At 39.8% G+C, this 16,341-nt stretch overlaps 1 long non-coding RNA gene across 2 annotated transcripts in view; it reads right to left on the reverse strand.

Moving 5' to 3' along the window:
* Nucleotides 1-16,341, reverse strand: part of LOC144030727 (uncharacterized) — a 76,914-nt gene that overhangs the window by 3,923 nt on the left and 56,650 nt on the right. The window lies entirely within an intron of this gene.

The raw sequence follows: 16,341 nt of genomic DNA on the forward strand, positions 1-16,341 counted from the left end.
CAGAAACACGTCTAAATTAATGTCAAGAAATGCTGTGATTTTACGGCTGGGTGATTTTGCGAATAAACAGTCATGATTAGTAAACACGATTAGTCACTGATTTTAAAATGTAGCATTTATTCAACTACCAAAATTCAACTTTAAATATAACAACCAGAAAATACTAAACAAACATATTAAACAATATTTTAAATATAATAACAATAAAAAGTAAATATAAAAATGAATTGATGCTATGCGTGTTTTGTCCTCTTAGGGGCAGTGTGGCACATGCTAGGAGATACATGAAGATAAAAAGAGTAAAAGAAGGAAGTGGTGAATTTGATCACTAAAGCTCATTTTTCACAGATTAGGAAGAATATATGATCATGAGTATTGTTATATTATTTGTCTTTACGTGTTCCTATAACATTTGTATGTGAACTCTTGTTATTTGAAGGAAAAACCAACCCGTAATGGCTAAATGCTAAATTTGCTCGCCAGTCAATAGGGTTTTCCATTGAGTGCTAGCATTAAGCTCGGAATCTACCTAAAACAAACTATTTCTTGAATTTAAATACACAATATGTCTAATTCTTTTTGTTGTGTTTTCTGTTTTCCAACTGGGGCGTCAATAAGTAAATAAAAGTAACAGCTTGATACAAACATGTTACAAATAGTTTAAAAACAAGTTCCCTCATCAGAGAGTAGCTCCACGTGAACCTGGCTAAAGTCCTGTTGAATAAATGACTGGAAGTGCATTGGCGATTGTGGCTCACCTTGCCCAACTCAGCAAAAATTGACCAAGGGATTGCTCATAACTTGGCAGTCACATGTCAAAACAAAAACAATGCATCATTACTGTATGGTGACTCTTTAGCCAAAGAGCTGTGATGCCTTCAAAACTCCTTTGCCACATGGAAACAAAACCCAAGGGTCCCACTCATTCTGTGTTAGGAAGAGTTGTATTCATTATGCACTTTATTATACTTTAATATGCGTGTTCAGTGGCCTGTCGGGGTGTGCAAAATTGTTATGCACGTGTGGTGTAAAAACGCTTGTAAATACTGAGAACAACTGTGTTTGTGAATGCTGTGGGACAATGTTGTTTTTCTTTCTGTAATTGCTGACTGGTCTTTCAACCTTCTAAAATCATCAGTGTTGGAGTGATGAAACGAGCCGAGGAGGAACAGAAAACATGCCGACTGCATTCTGTCCTGGGTATTTCACAAGGCATTCAAGCATGGGACTATAAAAGGAAAGGGGAAGCCATGTGACAATCACCATGGGATATGACGTTTTTTATTTTTTTTGGGTTAAGTCACATGAGAAATATGTTCCCATTCTGTCCCTTTATTTTGCAGTCGTATTTGCTGGTTACCACATACACATACCATCCCTTGCCATAGAGTTTTAAATAGGAAAAAAGGCACTTAACACTTCAGCTACAAAGGAGGAATACTTAAGTCTTAAGTTAACTTCCCACAGCAATCTTATGAATATCCCAAACAACAAACATCACATGTGATTCATTATACAAGACAATTGCTGCTATGATTTATTTTTGTCATTTCACATAACTTCCCAGCAACGTTATTGGGCCAGAATTCGTGAGGCACAATAGAGGCCATTGGAAAAAAAAAAATAAAAAAAAATCGAGAAGTCGGAAGGATGGAAGGTTAAACGGGGGCACTCTTATCTGTGCCCCACAGAGATATTGATATACAGCGTTTAACAAAATTATTAGACCATCTGTCATAAAAATGACAAGGGACCATTCAGCTTTAATGTGGATTCTTGCGATTTCAGTGAGCGTTTTTGCATTTTGAACAGGAATGAGAGAAATTTCAGAGCTAAATTTTAGCCTCTAAAACATTTAGTTATTTGCTAGTAACTTGGTGAATATAATTTGAAATATAGAATTAACTACAATGACATTTCAACATTAAAAGCATAATACGGAAAAATTGTTAGTTACCTTTGGCTTTATTTAACGTACACTGTGGCATAAACCTTCCATTGCTTGTAACTGTACTGTTACTGTTAAGCGACTGTACTGAACATTATTTTCCAAATCAATCAATAAATATATTTGTATTAGAGCGAAAGAAAATGAGCCATCTTGTGGGCCTCCTGAATCAGATTTAACCCCCGCATACCAGGTCATTATGCTATCATCAGTACAGTACGTAGAAATACATATACAGTACAGTACACCGGGCTGATCGCTCAGGACCATTTTTCAAAGGCTGACATGCACAATATGGCTGGTGAAACTCCAAAGAGGTTTTGGGTCTCAGCTTAATTAGATGCTGCAGAGCTAAATCAAATCAGTCTAAACGAGAGCAGAGAGCCAAAACCTCCCCACGCAAACAAGGCGTCTTCTGTCTGCCCCGCATGCCCGCCTGCCTGGCAAAACTCTGTTTTGTTTTGTTTTTTTTGCAAACTACAAAGCAAAGAGACACCTCTCTTCTCTTTCCTCATATGCATGTATACTTCTCAAGTCCCGAAAAGGGCCAATGAGAAGGATGTAGTGTTTTGGCTTCCTTCCCGCTTTGTGCACTACTTTACACACTACTTAACCTTGACAGGTCAATATGATGCAAATGCAATTTGCTTATCTCCTCCTGACATTATGTCTGCTCTTGCTGTCTCGGCGGCATGTTGCTCCATTAGCATTAGCCACGTTCACCTTTTGAAAAAATGCTACATTCTGAGAAGAGATGAATTTTATGTTTTTAGGGTCAACTAAATTTATGGTCATTCTCTCACTCCAGTGTAAGTGTGACTTTCTTCTAATTACACTTCATTAAAACAGTTGATTTCTTCTGATGTTTTTAGATTTTACACTACAGTGCTGTTTTTCTCTTTTAAGTCTTTTAAGTGTCTGGGCTTGAGCTCCTGCATGAGTGTGCTCATTGTTGTTATGTATTATACAAGGAGTTGTTGACGTTTATCCACAGTTAGTATAACCTAAGGAATACGTAGCTCGCAAATAACACTGTAATGATGAACTTTAAAATGCAGTCGCATGATAAGGCCTACATGTTCATCAGAAATGAGATATTTTATTTATTAAAAAAAAACTTTCCATACTGTAAACAAACAAAAACTAAAATTATTAGTTTGAAGTTTAAAGCAGCATTTAAACAGAAAACTAGAAAAAAACGTTTTTAATTATAAAATAACACATTTGAGATAAAAGTTGAATAAAATTGCAGCTAAATAAATGTTTAAAAACTAACAGTTCTCTTTGTAAAGTGCTATAGGCACCATATGGTGTCGATAAATCCTTATAAAGTGAACTCCATTTAAAGTTAAACACAACTAAAGTCAATAGTTCTTTTGCACACTAGAGGAAAAGCAAGTACCGCACTTTGAGAAACACTGTCATATTATGGAGGACCAAAACGGGTAAAATAAAAACTAAATAAATAAATAAAAGTGAAAATAAAAATGGATATCAAAATATAATTCAAAAATGAAAAACAAAAAAAATATATATAAATGGAATAAAAAAAAAAAAACATATACTGCACTTATATAAATAAAATTGAAAATACATACAAACATAAAAAAATGAGACTCAATGTGTAAATAAATACAAAAATAAATATAGAAATAGATTTATATATCAATCAATAAATAAAAAGGCTCTGGTCTCATATTTACTTATTTCATGCAGTAGACGCTGTCAGTATGAAATGCATCATGAAATGTTGTTCAAATGAGTGGGCGGTCCTAAGCGTGTCTTAGGTTGGACTCTGCCGTTGCAAATTGCCTTTCGATGGTAGAGTGAGCAGGTCGGCGAACTACGAAGTCTCGCTGGCTTGCATGGAGAGCTCCAGCAAAATGTTTATTTTGGTATTTCTGGGCCTCCATATTATACTGTGCTTCTTTTGTTTAATAAATGCCTGAAAACAGAATTGTGACTCTCCTTTCCTACATGCGAGGGCATTACAGTACGTAAGCATCTTGACAAAATCTATAATAATAAAACCAAAGTTTGTGATGTTTTTGCTCTTCAGATTTTGGCTCATGTGTCTGAAAAATACAGTCAAATGACGACTCCACGACAGTCTGCTCAGTCAAATGTGATGTGCAAGAATGTGTGTGTGTGTTTCAGGCAGGTGTAGCGACCCCCCCTCAGCATCTGGCTGGTGCTCCCTGACTAGAAAAACAGTCATCTCCCTGCTGCAGGGTGGCTTCAGCCCAGGTCCATTAGTCACTAGGCCCTGGACACCTCTCAGTCATCCCACCACATACGGCAGCGTAATTGATAGCCATCAGCCCGCGAGCGGCGCCGTCGGGGTGCGGGCATGGTCACTTCATGTTTTGGTTAAAGAAGCGGGGTCCGCAACTCCCGTCCTGTCTCTTTGCCATCACTCCACTTGAAGGTGAGATGATTTAGGAGGCTGGGAGAAAGTTAATTTCTCTTGATCATTGTGTGCAACCTGGAGCCTTAATGGCGGGCGTAATTAATTCTGCTGATGTTAATCACCAGGGCTGGTCCCCACAATTATCAGCCCTGTGCAGATGGGGCACAGCGCAGACATGAAAAATTAGGAAAATGAATCTGTAATGGGGTGGCAGATCTAATCTGTGTCAGAGAAAACAAAGTTAAGGAAGAGCAAGGAGCCTCAGGATTCCAGGTGAAAGCCAGCCACGCAAACAAAAAGCTGAAAAATGTCGCCGGCGTGTCCAAAGTGTTTGGTAATTACTGCGCTATTGTTAATTCATCACCGTAGCAGAGATCAACATCTCGGTGCTGAACAATGCCACGGTGGTCACGTTTACGGGGACGGAAAGGTTAATTCGGTTGCAGTCGTGGCTGTGTGGGCTTTGCAATCACAATGTATACTCACTAGCTAGCTTAAAAAACAAAAAAAACTGCCATACATAGATAGATGAAAGGCAGATTCATGATGCATGTATCCACGAAGTAAAAAGGGGCTGAAAAAAATGCAATCAATGAGCACACACACACACTGATTGTTTCAATCATGGCTCTTACCGATGAAAGAATTACCAAAGCATTAACGGTCAAAGGACACACACTCCCAGAGGACATTTTCCTCTGCCAACGTCAAACAAAATTAAGCAAAATACAACTGATTAATTGAATTGCGGAGCAGCCATTTTTCAAGCTCTTACTTGGCTCTGGCAGTCGGGGCATGGCGTCATTGCTATTTGGGCTGTTTAATTAGTCTTGCACCTAGTTTGCACTTTCTTACAACGTCTGGGCCATGATAATAATAATAAATCTTTAGCCATCATAATTGTTCTTAGAACGGTAAAGAAAGAAAAAAAAAAAAAAAGGCGAGCGGCAATAGACTGGAGTGCCGCTCCGTTATTGATGAGATGGGTAAGCAGCTCTGTTACAGTGTTGTTACTGTAAGACGTAATACTACACCTAGCAATGATTGATTTCATCTTATCTGATTTCTGCACTTTGACTGATTGTGCAAACGTTATGTTTTCTTAGGTAATCATATCCATGTCATAACGCTTAATTAGCTTAACCTCTTACAAGTCTATGACAGACCAAAGGTAATAGTTCCTCGCTTTTACCTATGGAAATCTATTTTTGTTCATCCTTCTGTTCATTCATTGATCTTTCAATATTAACAGTTGAGAACAGAAACAAAGCTTAGATTTTGAATTTTTGAATTTTAAAAGTCTGCCAAGCAGTGATTTAACTGTTAAATTTCTAACTATTTAGTTTCACATTTGTGTCATAATGAAACTAGAATAATTGCTGCATTCAAGTGAAAATGGGAATTCGGAGTTTTCCAACTTCATACCAGGAAGTGAGCACGGGAATGCCCCTTTGAGCTCGTACATCCGAAGTGCGAAGTCTAGGGGGGGAAAAAAAATACCCTGACTTCCCCAAGTCCCATGGAGAGACAGACCATGAATGGCAAAAGATAATTTACAAGATTTTAAACTGATATATATGCATTGTTACCTTAATTTTGTGAACTGAAATAGGTTCAAAGTAACACAACGTGATTTAGCATGACTGCATTAATTAGAACAAGAATTTATTGGAATCAGCCATCTTTGTTGTTTACATTTGCCTCAAACGCTTTGAGGTAGGAACCGGGACAATCCAAGTGGGAAAAATCCGACTTCCCACCTTCCTCGAATGCAGCATATTTCCTGCCACAGTGTCTTAAGAATCATGGGAAATGTAGTCAGACCGAACATGAGCTGAGCGTTTCCAGCGTTCCAAGTTTGGATAATAGTGAGCGCATTGACTTGTTTAGCATCAATCAAGATAGCATTTAGCATTAGCTAAAGTAATACACAACCAGTGATCACCAGATTGACGAGCAATTAAATTTGTTGTAAATAGTTCCTGTTGCAAATTTATTGTAGGCTAGATTTGATTTTCAGTGAAATTATGTTCCGTTAGCTCCTTTGCGTGCTAACTGCGACGCGAAACTAATGTTAACGTTTTCCAATAATGCCACTGGCAACATGGCTGCCATACTGACACGTGTTTTAGCTGTCGCTTACTAGCACTGTGGCAAATTCTTAAAAACGTAAATAGCTATTTCAGAAAGGCGTTCTAAGTGGACCAATTTCTGTCTGATGAATTTCAAGGTTCCACTGTACTTCTAAAAATGACAGTTGTGTGTTTCAGTGCATTTTGTGCTAATTTTGAAGCTGATATTGTGTTCACTCATTTTAATGCTCACCAAACCAGCAGCCCACAATTACGCATGGATTCAAATTGCATATATTGACGACATTACAGAACGCCCATGTTTTCCCCCAACCTCAAAACACAGCAAAGGTCAAAGGCTCGTTTTGTCGTAATTACTCACAAGGGGGGTATTCCTGAGGTGAAAGCCAACAAGGAATAATAGATGGTGCGCTTGTTTTGTTCATTGTTCTGTGGTCAGGTGTGACCAGGTGTTTACACAGGCCACACACTCGCAGCAAGGCGAAGGACGTACGGAGCATTTTAAGACGCCCTGCAAGAGTTGTACAGCCCACATTTATCATACACAGACACAATCCTGACTAAAACTAACAGATTTGTTGTTGTTTTTTTATTTATGTTTTTTTGTATCAGAGTAATTACAGCCATGCATTTGGAAAGTGCAAAAACGATGGAAAGCAAGGATGCCGAATTCCTCCGAGAGGTCGACGTGATGGAGATTAGTATGGTCATAATTCCGGCGGATTATATGCTAATGCACTCTCGCCTGTTTGTGGGAGGAAATTGCATTGTGGTTATTAGCGTGACACCCGAGCTCAGAGATGCGACGCCCTCGTCGGCTCTCGGATGTCCTCCAAGGATTTACATTTTTATTACAACATGCAGCGCGGTGAAATAACACCGCGCGCACCCTCCACCTGAAAGATTTAATTGAATGTATTCAAATGTGATTCATTGAACAATTACACTCTCATTCCGCTAGTGCAATTGTTTTGCCTATACCGGGATCGCCTTCCCCTCTCGCTAACACTCCCACTCCCTTTAAATTAGAAATCGGCCTGGCCTTTGAGGGGGAATCAATAGGTGCATTAATTACAGCAATTCATTACCCAAATAAACGTGGGACTCAACCTTTGCTCGGATACAAATTTGGGGGGCGTGGAGAGACAAAGGCCCGCACCGGGAATCCCTGTTGCATTAATCTGCGGGATCAAACTCCGGGGAGTGTCCGGCGTGGGATCAATCCCCACGCATAGACGGTGACTTATAGGCGCTGAATACAAAGGTGGTCATGTGACATGGCTCGCTCTCTCTCGCTCGCTCTTTGGTGTCGTATTGGGAGTTCTGCCGGCCCACAATGCACCGGGGCTATCGGGGCAGGCCCCCCTGCTCCCCAGCTCCCAGCCCATTCCAAGGTTTGCCCCTTTTGAAATTCTTCCACCGCTGAGACTCCGGCGAAGGCGGCAGGCAGAGGACGCAGCTAAAGGACATCCCTCTCCCTCATTGTCATCTCCACGCTGCCAGCCTATTTGTGAATTATATCGCCAGCGTTGGCCATAATAAAAGATGATAATGATGGATCGCACCGATAAATTACTGTTGAGTGGATTGTTAGGTCACGTTTTTGTGTGTGAGAGCTGAGCAGCCTTTGGAAAAGGTACAAATGAATAATGTGCAATACGATGATGTCACGTGCAATAGCTATGATGGCAGTAATATTGTTTAAATTATTGTCACTGTTTGTTTTTATTACCACAAAGAAACTAAAATGCCATTTATTCTGACCATTTGCAGCATACAGGCATGCCTGAGTTTAGAGTTACACATAACACGGCAGCACTGATGTCTCCTGGAGGAAATTCAATGTAGTGAAAAAGAGGAAGAGAAGGTCCCCAACTGAGCTCCATTAATCACCACAGAGGCAGACAGAACGTTGTATGGTCTTTGTGTTTCTTTCTTGTAGTTTTATAATTACTGTAACATCTATGCTAATCTCCATTTATATTTATATTTTAGGGCTGCAACTAACAATTATTTCTGTAATCGAGTATTCGGTCGATTTTTTTAATTTTTTTGGGATAATTGATTTGAGTTACCATTCCTTCTTTTAAATTGACTGTGCACAAATATTTCACAAATTATGATTCAGTTACTGTTAGTCTGTAACATGAGGAAAATAGGCAAAAAATGCTGTTTTTTTTTGGGCTCAAAACAATGTTGAGGAAATTCTGAGCATTTGAACAATTTTAAATTAAAGTTATCTTAATGATTCATCGATAATTAAAAATAACTACTGCTTAAGCTGACAATTGATTAGTTGCTGATTAACTGATTAATCATTGCACCGCTAGTTAGCATTAAGCTAGCTTGTCTTGATGTTTTACATCATGTGTTAGCAACAAGCTAATGGACATTTGTTAGACCATTGAGCATTGTGATGTCAAATATAGAATGTTTATTTTTTGTTTTGTTAGTTACATTACGTGTCAACTGGGAGTAACCAAACAGCTTGACGCACGCATGCTTTGCCTTATTTGGAGAACAGGCGCTAAAGAATGCAAAAAACAAGTGTGTCTTGAGTTTAAGTGTGTGGGAGGTAAAAAAAATGTTTTCACATATTGTAAGTGGGTTACATAAATAGTTCTAAAAGGTTTGTTGATAGTCACACGTTGACCCTGGAGACATTTTGAAATAAATTTTTACATTCCGGCTTTCCAATTTTGAACTTAAGAGGCCCTGCTGAACAACTTTTTAAGTGTAACCAGTCCAATAAAAGACACTACATGAGCAAATTTGAATGCAAGTTTACACTGGTAACTCCAATAACAAACATCCATCTATCCATTGCCTAATAAAGTGTCCGGTGAGTTCCCTCCGCTTTAAAAAGTTGCCGTCTTTCCACCATCCCAAGTGAGTCGTGACCCAGTTGAACAAAGTTGGGCACACTTTGGGTACAATGATCTCTTGCCACATCAACTCCGGGCACGGGTGAGTGTTACTCTCATCTGGGCTGTTCGTTTAACGCGAGCTGACGTCTCATTGGCCTCAAATTTTCACAAGATCTGACCCGACCTACTTTTCGAGTCGGCGGCTGCACGTCCGCAGAGGAGCTCTCAGCGCAGGAAACTTTTAAGAAGAAACCACCACAGCGTTATGATCCACATTTGTTATATTCCGTGTCGTAAAAAACTTGAACCGTCTTTTAAAAACCAAAAGCTGATTTGTTTTTCATAAAAGTCCATTTGAGCTGGCGGCGGTCCAAAAGTGTTGCTAATTAAAAATCAATCCGCGGGCCATTAGAGAGGGGGTGTGTGCCAAGGTTGCGCGTATCAGAGGATCATTTGTAATGGGGCTGGCTCTGGAAAGGAGGGATGGGAGGTACACAAGTGAGATAATCTGGGGACCTGCTGTTTCTTAACTTAACAATTGATACTATGTGTAAAGATGCTGAACTTGTAGTCTGCACTAATTGATCCACTTTGCCTCATTGGGAGAAAGCGGCGAAACAAATGTGGGTGTTCATTGCATGCGAGAGACTCCATAGATAACTATTAAAGGTGGAGTTGTTGCCCTGATTCTGACGGCTGTGGAAGGCATCGCGGAGCAGGAAGACATTTGTCTGCTTTAGCACGAGTGCTCTAGAATGTTTAAGTGATAAATCTTGGCTAACTCCAACCAGCACCTTGGGAACAAAAACCTGGAACCCTGGACTCTGCAACTTATTAAAGTTGCAGGGGTGTATTCGAACAGCACCTTTCCAAAATCTGCCCAATTATAGAGGTGAGGTTGCTACTGACTGCGACAAATTTCTCCCTATGGTTTTAAATCATATCACAGACACTTTTGTGGACTGGACAATAGTGTGGATGGAATAAAGGAGGGATGTAGTACAGGAGTTATTTCAAATTAAAAGAATGCATATTGATAGCTAACATACGATACAGTGTTTTCATTATTTCCACTGGGAAAATTGCTTGGAAATGTGAACGGAATGTGTTCAACATATACAATGATACTTGAGAATTCAAACAGAGTCTGCATGTAAAGACTGACGATTTGACCAAGTATTAACGTTAGCATCTTGCTAATGTTAGCAGCTAGGTTGATCTGTTTTGTTTCTATAGTATTCATGGTTAATGTAGTAAAATACTCAAATGTATATGTCATAATGTAAGGGTTACTTGAATGAATTATTTTATTGTTTATTGTATTATTTATAGTTAAGTCACAACTCTTTCAAACTCAAAAACGTATAAATACGTCAATACTTTCTCCTGCACTCCCCAAAACGTTTATATGTTGTTGTCCATTTTTGTGCTGCAACGCGAGTAAGCAAACAGACTTTCGAGTCTTTCCGTGCGACCGCCAGGCAAACGGAGAAATGCAGCGCGAGGGGCCGCGTGTGCGAGACACCGCCGGGTCGCGCGCGTTTGATAATGCATGAGCCTCCGGAGCGACGGCTGCTGTGACAGCGCCAGCTCAAGGAGAGCTCAATAACAGAGCTGTCAATGTATTCCCTATTTGAGTGTATTTTTAGTGGCCGCCATCGCCGGGCCTCATGCATATTTCAATAGATCTTTTGTATATTAGGTGCGCGGGCGTCCACAAAACCCGGGCGAAGGCGACGCACAACGCGACTGCGAAGAAATATGGGCTCGATTGCGAGATTTGACAGAAGAGCTCGGCGTGGCCCTCGATAGGTCGCCGCCGACTTTGAGTGGATGGGCCGGCAGGACCTTCATTGATTGCATTTGGAGACAACAAAGAGATGACATTGAGCTCACTGCAGGAATGAGAGCGAAAAAGACGTACAACACGTTCAACTTGCAGGGCCAGCCACCGTGTAATCAGACTAGAAAGGGGGTGAAAAAGTGAGGAAAATTAATGGATACCCTCACGGGCAGGATGCAGACACGCAATCACGCTCGCACAGACACACGAGCGTTGTAGACGGCTCAAAGCTATGATTAGATGCTGAATGGCACACATAGGGATGGACCCTAATCAGCGCATATCATCTTTCACGCGAGCTGTCAGGTTTATAGCAGCAAATGTATTGTTTTATGATATATATGAGTTTGATTGGTATTTGTTGGAAGTAGTTATATTTATAGTGAGCACTTTAATAGCCATATAGAACATCAATGTGTTTGTAGAATGATGTATGCGCAGAGTTCGACACCACCTTGTTTTCACATTTTTTGATGAGAGCGTAAATTTCCGCTATGCCGTTTGACAATCTGATTGCGCTTCATACTATAAACATGTAAAATGGAAAATTGATGAGCAGCGTGGGAAATGTACAGTGTTGCAGTGCTGCTATGCAAGGAAAAATATTCATTACATACTATATATATATATTTTAAATATTTTTAAATTATATTTCTAATCATAATTAATCCCATGACTTCAATAGATAACTCACAATTAATCGCAAATTTGATGTCTGTTCTAAATGTACAATAAAATGTATAATAATTTTTTTTTCAAAGTTTTCACACTCTAACAAAAAAGAAATATGGCTGCATCTTTTAGTCATTGATACAGTAATTTCATAAAATTAAAAAGATGTAGTGTACTGTAAAAAACAAGTGTGATATTGATTTGTGGTGAGGTCATTTTCCTGCCACGAGATGGCATAATCACAGTTGTAAGACATTGATGAAAGCTCAGTGCATTTTTTTTTCATTTTTAACATGAAGTAATTTGTAAAATTCTACACATTTTTAAAATTGTAAACTACAACTTATTTTCTTGACCGCTTATTCCTCACAAGAGACGCGGGGGGTGCTGGAGCCTATCTCAGCTGGCTTTGGGCAGTAGGCAGGGTACACCATGGACTTGTTGCCAGCCAATCGCAGGGCACACAGAGACGAATAACCATCAACACTCACAAGTATAGATAATTGTATATATATATGATATTATGGGTCCCAAAAAAAAACATGAGTTTTAATTTCACGGCCGTGTCATGTTATGTTATTTACGATGCGCGACAGTCTTGCTCGCCGCTGCTGCTGCGCCACCCTTCCCCAATCCAGTGGCGCTTTCTTGAAGCCGAAGTGATCTAATCAAAGGGTTGAAGCTCAAACGCATTACAGATGATGACTCATAACTCTGCAGCTGGTAGCAAGCAATATGTAGGCGTGATGACATCAGCTTGACATCGCCATTCAATCCTCTTTTCATATTCTACAAAAGACCACTGGGGGAATCCAGACAGGCAGACTTTTCCATGACATCAAAGTCTTGGAATTTGACTCCTGTTGATAGCTGGATTCTATTAAAGAACCTCTACTGCCTTTGAGGCCTTGCTTTAATACTGTATGTAACTATGTGTAGCTAACGTTATTCCATAACGGCAACCAATAATGAGACAAGTGACGTACTGTACATCCCTCAGGTCTGTGTAATGTAGAGGAGGTACCCCCATCTCCACATAAAAATGGAGGAAATTTGGCTACAGTGATGCTTAAACGTCCTCAGATGTCAGGATGTGTTGCTTCTTATTGGCGGCTGCACTGCAAAGCACTGCCAAAAGAGGGAGAGCTTCATTGGGCGTCGGGATGATTTGTCCGGCAAGGGAAAATGTTTTGAGACGCACCGCTCAAGCAATAAATAAATCTGTCTTGAATTGGGCAAGACTCTTTTGTTCATCAGTCATCTCACCAAGATCAACGAAAAGCCCAAACCAAACAGGCCTCCATATTGCCTACAACAGCGGTTCTTATCAGATACTTTTTTTGCAGTAAATTTGATTACAAAAAGCATTTTCCCCCGATTACTGTTTATTAACCAGTGTTTGTAGTTTATTTCGCATTTCATATTTGTGTAGTGATTTAAAAAAGGGGGATTGCCAACATTTTTGAAACAAATTATGTTGCCGGTTATTTTGATTAAACGCAGAAGAAGAACTACAGAAATCAGTAAATAAATACTGTTGAGATGCTGAATCTGAGCAGTTGGACAATTTTAAATAAAAACAAAAATTGGTTCCAAACGATTACTTGATGATTAATTGGATAATCGATTACTTTTTCTTCTTCTTTTTTCCCTACTGGAGACTTAAGTCTGAAAACCACATCCCAGCCATTTAATTTTACAAGGGGACTTAGAATAGTTCATCTCCACTCTAATCGACACCCTGCCTCATCCACTTCAACAAATAAATCAATACCATCCATTTGCAACTTGAAATAGCAGCTTGCGTCACGAGGTAGCTGTAATCACCTTTACTGAAGATACATTTTCCAGCAAGCGTAGTTTGGCTAGGTGCAACCCAATTTGGCTGCATGAGCTACGTTAAGAGATGAACATTAAAACAGTGCTGGTGAATTCAACAAAATATGGCACAGAACACGGTGGTCCAAAAATCATACAAGCTACGCTAAGCGTTTTTGATTGGAGAGTCTGAGAAATTTCACTTCCAAACTGTGACTCGTGAAAGATACATTGCAGTAAACGAGGAGCGAGTGAAAGAAGGCAGCAGCCTTATTTAGAGGCGTAATTACACAGAGAATAGCAAAGTCAAAATATGCCTCCTGCATTGGAAATCCATCGTGTGCAAGGATTGCCCTAGAACTTTCAAGGTGCTCTAACGAGAGGCAGAGGAGCGGTCACATTGATGGCACAGGGGCCATCAGATTTCCATTATTGACTGCAGCAGATATTGCACAGTAGCGCCGTGTAAATTGGTTCCTGAGGGCCTTTCAGCTCTCTGAGCAGGGGCAAAGCGCGCAGGTTGTTCACCCCCTCACCCACACCCCTCGGCTCTGTAAATCCTACCGGCGGACCGCTTCCAGTCCCTTCACCGGCGCCGGGGCCCCTCCTCTGATCAATACCTAATTCCAGCCTGTGCAATCAGCCGACGTTGCCTCGGCAACGCCGATGTCACACAAGTTGGGCGCCGGCCGTTGCAGCAAATCATTTTCGTTAAGCAAAATGTAATTGAGTATTTGCACAGTAGGCTGAGACAATTTACAGGCAGAGCTCCAATCTGAAGGAACGCACTTGTGTGGAAAGGGCTCGCCTCAGCTGCTGACCTCATGGGGTAGGTGGGAGGAGGTAACCATGGCAACGCAGTTTAACTTACAGCAGTGCGACTCATTGTGGGTCAAAGAAAAAAAGTTGTGGTTTTACTAGTGCTGTCAAAGTTAAAGCGTTAATTAATTAATTAGTCACAAACAATTATGGCATAGTGTTTTATATGCTATAAAAACATGTAACCTACCAAAAGAAAGATTTGAGTCTCTTCTTTCATCAGGAGAAAAAAAAAAAAGTATATTTGTATCTGTTTCTGTTTTGCAGCAATTAGCATTAGAATATAGCTAAGTTTAATCAATATTCACATTCCTGGTGAAAACACTGTCAAAAAGCGCTTGTTGCAACATGGCCCTGGCTGATCTCTTATACTCTGCTGCCACCTGCTGGTCGTTGTTTGGAATACTACCAATGCTTTAAGCCGCCTCTTCATGTCAGAAGCTGCATCAAAGCCTTCTGAATGCTCTTGCATAAAAAAAAAAATATATATATATATATATATATATATATATATATATATATATAAAACAAAACGTATAAATACGTTTTTGGGAGTGACGGACAAAGTATAAAAAAAAACGTTTTTGGGTTTAAATGAGTTAAGTGATGAATCGTGATTAATCAAAAGTGAAAGATGTGAATAATTGATTAAAAATGTAATTGTTTGATAGCTCTAATTTTTACGAGAATAACATTTTTTTTATTTATGATAGTAAACTTTTGAAGTTAGACACTTGTAAAATTATCTTCTTTAGCCATTTTTTTAATCCGACTTTTTTTTTTATATGGACATTGATGAATTCATGTGCATTTTCTGTACTGCCAATTTGAAATGTCCTTTTTCAAAAGGAAGGAATGGAAATTAAACGTTTTTTTAACCCGATTAAACAACAAAATAATCAACAGATTAATCGATTCTCAAAAAAATTGTCAGTTGCAGCTCTATGATCCATTAAGATGTAATCAATATAAACAAAGGTGCATCTGTGTGTCTTTTCTTTTGTGTCTTCAGTCGGGCAGACGTTGACTGAGTGACCTGAAAGTCCTTAAACATTGTTAAGACAGATTCAGGCCGAGGGAAAGAGCCCACTGCTCGGCTATAGATGAACTCTCCCCTGAGCCGCCATGGCCCCCTGATTCAATCAGAGCGTCTCGGCGTCCGGCGTTTCCTGGCACTGATGTATTGCCGGGTGCAAGCGGTGCTGTGCGCCATCACTGCGTGGATCAAGTTATGTCACACTTATTTCACGGCCGCTGCGATTTTATTCAGCGGCCGTCCACGGATGCTGAGAGGTGAAGGCGTTGGTTTGGTGTGCCAGGTGCGATCCCGTTATCTGATCATGGAAGGCAGGATGAAGGTCGACTGACTTCCTTTGTACAAATCGCTAGTGACGTGTATTAGTTATGTAAAACGGGCACATTGCTCTGCCTTTCAGTCCACTAGCTTAATGCTAATGCTAAATCGCATCTCAGAGAACTGCGTACATCATATTGGCACGTGCTAATTTGCATATTTTTTTTCCAACATTTTTCAAGTTGTTATTTTTTGGGACAGGATTTTCGATCAATTTTCCAATGAAAGTTTATAGGTGGGGTTTTTAAATATATATATTTTTTAAATGTTCTATTTCCCCACCACCAGTGCATATCAAAGGACGTCAATTATACAGTTTTGCTATTTGCACTATGGGTCTGTCACTATGCGGTCTGTCACTATGAGGGGCTGACTGAACTCAAAGTCATATAGTCTTTATCCTCTGTGTAGAATGGCTAATATTAGTGCTGTAGTGATGAGTTGATTTCACACTCTAAAAACAGATGGGTAAAAAATAACCCAATTATTGGTCCAAAATGGACCAATCCTCTACTTT

The sequence above is a fragment of the Festucalex cinctus genome, chromosome 11 (genome assembly GCF_051991245.1).
Source record: "Festucalex cinctus isolate MCC-2025b chromosome 11, RoL_Fcin_1.0, whole genome shotgun sequence".
Classification (NCBI taxonomy): domain Eukaryota; kingdom Metazoa; phylum Chordata; class Actinopteri; order Syngnathiformes; family Syngnathidae; genus Festucalex; species Festucalex cinctus.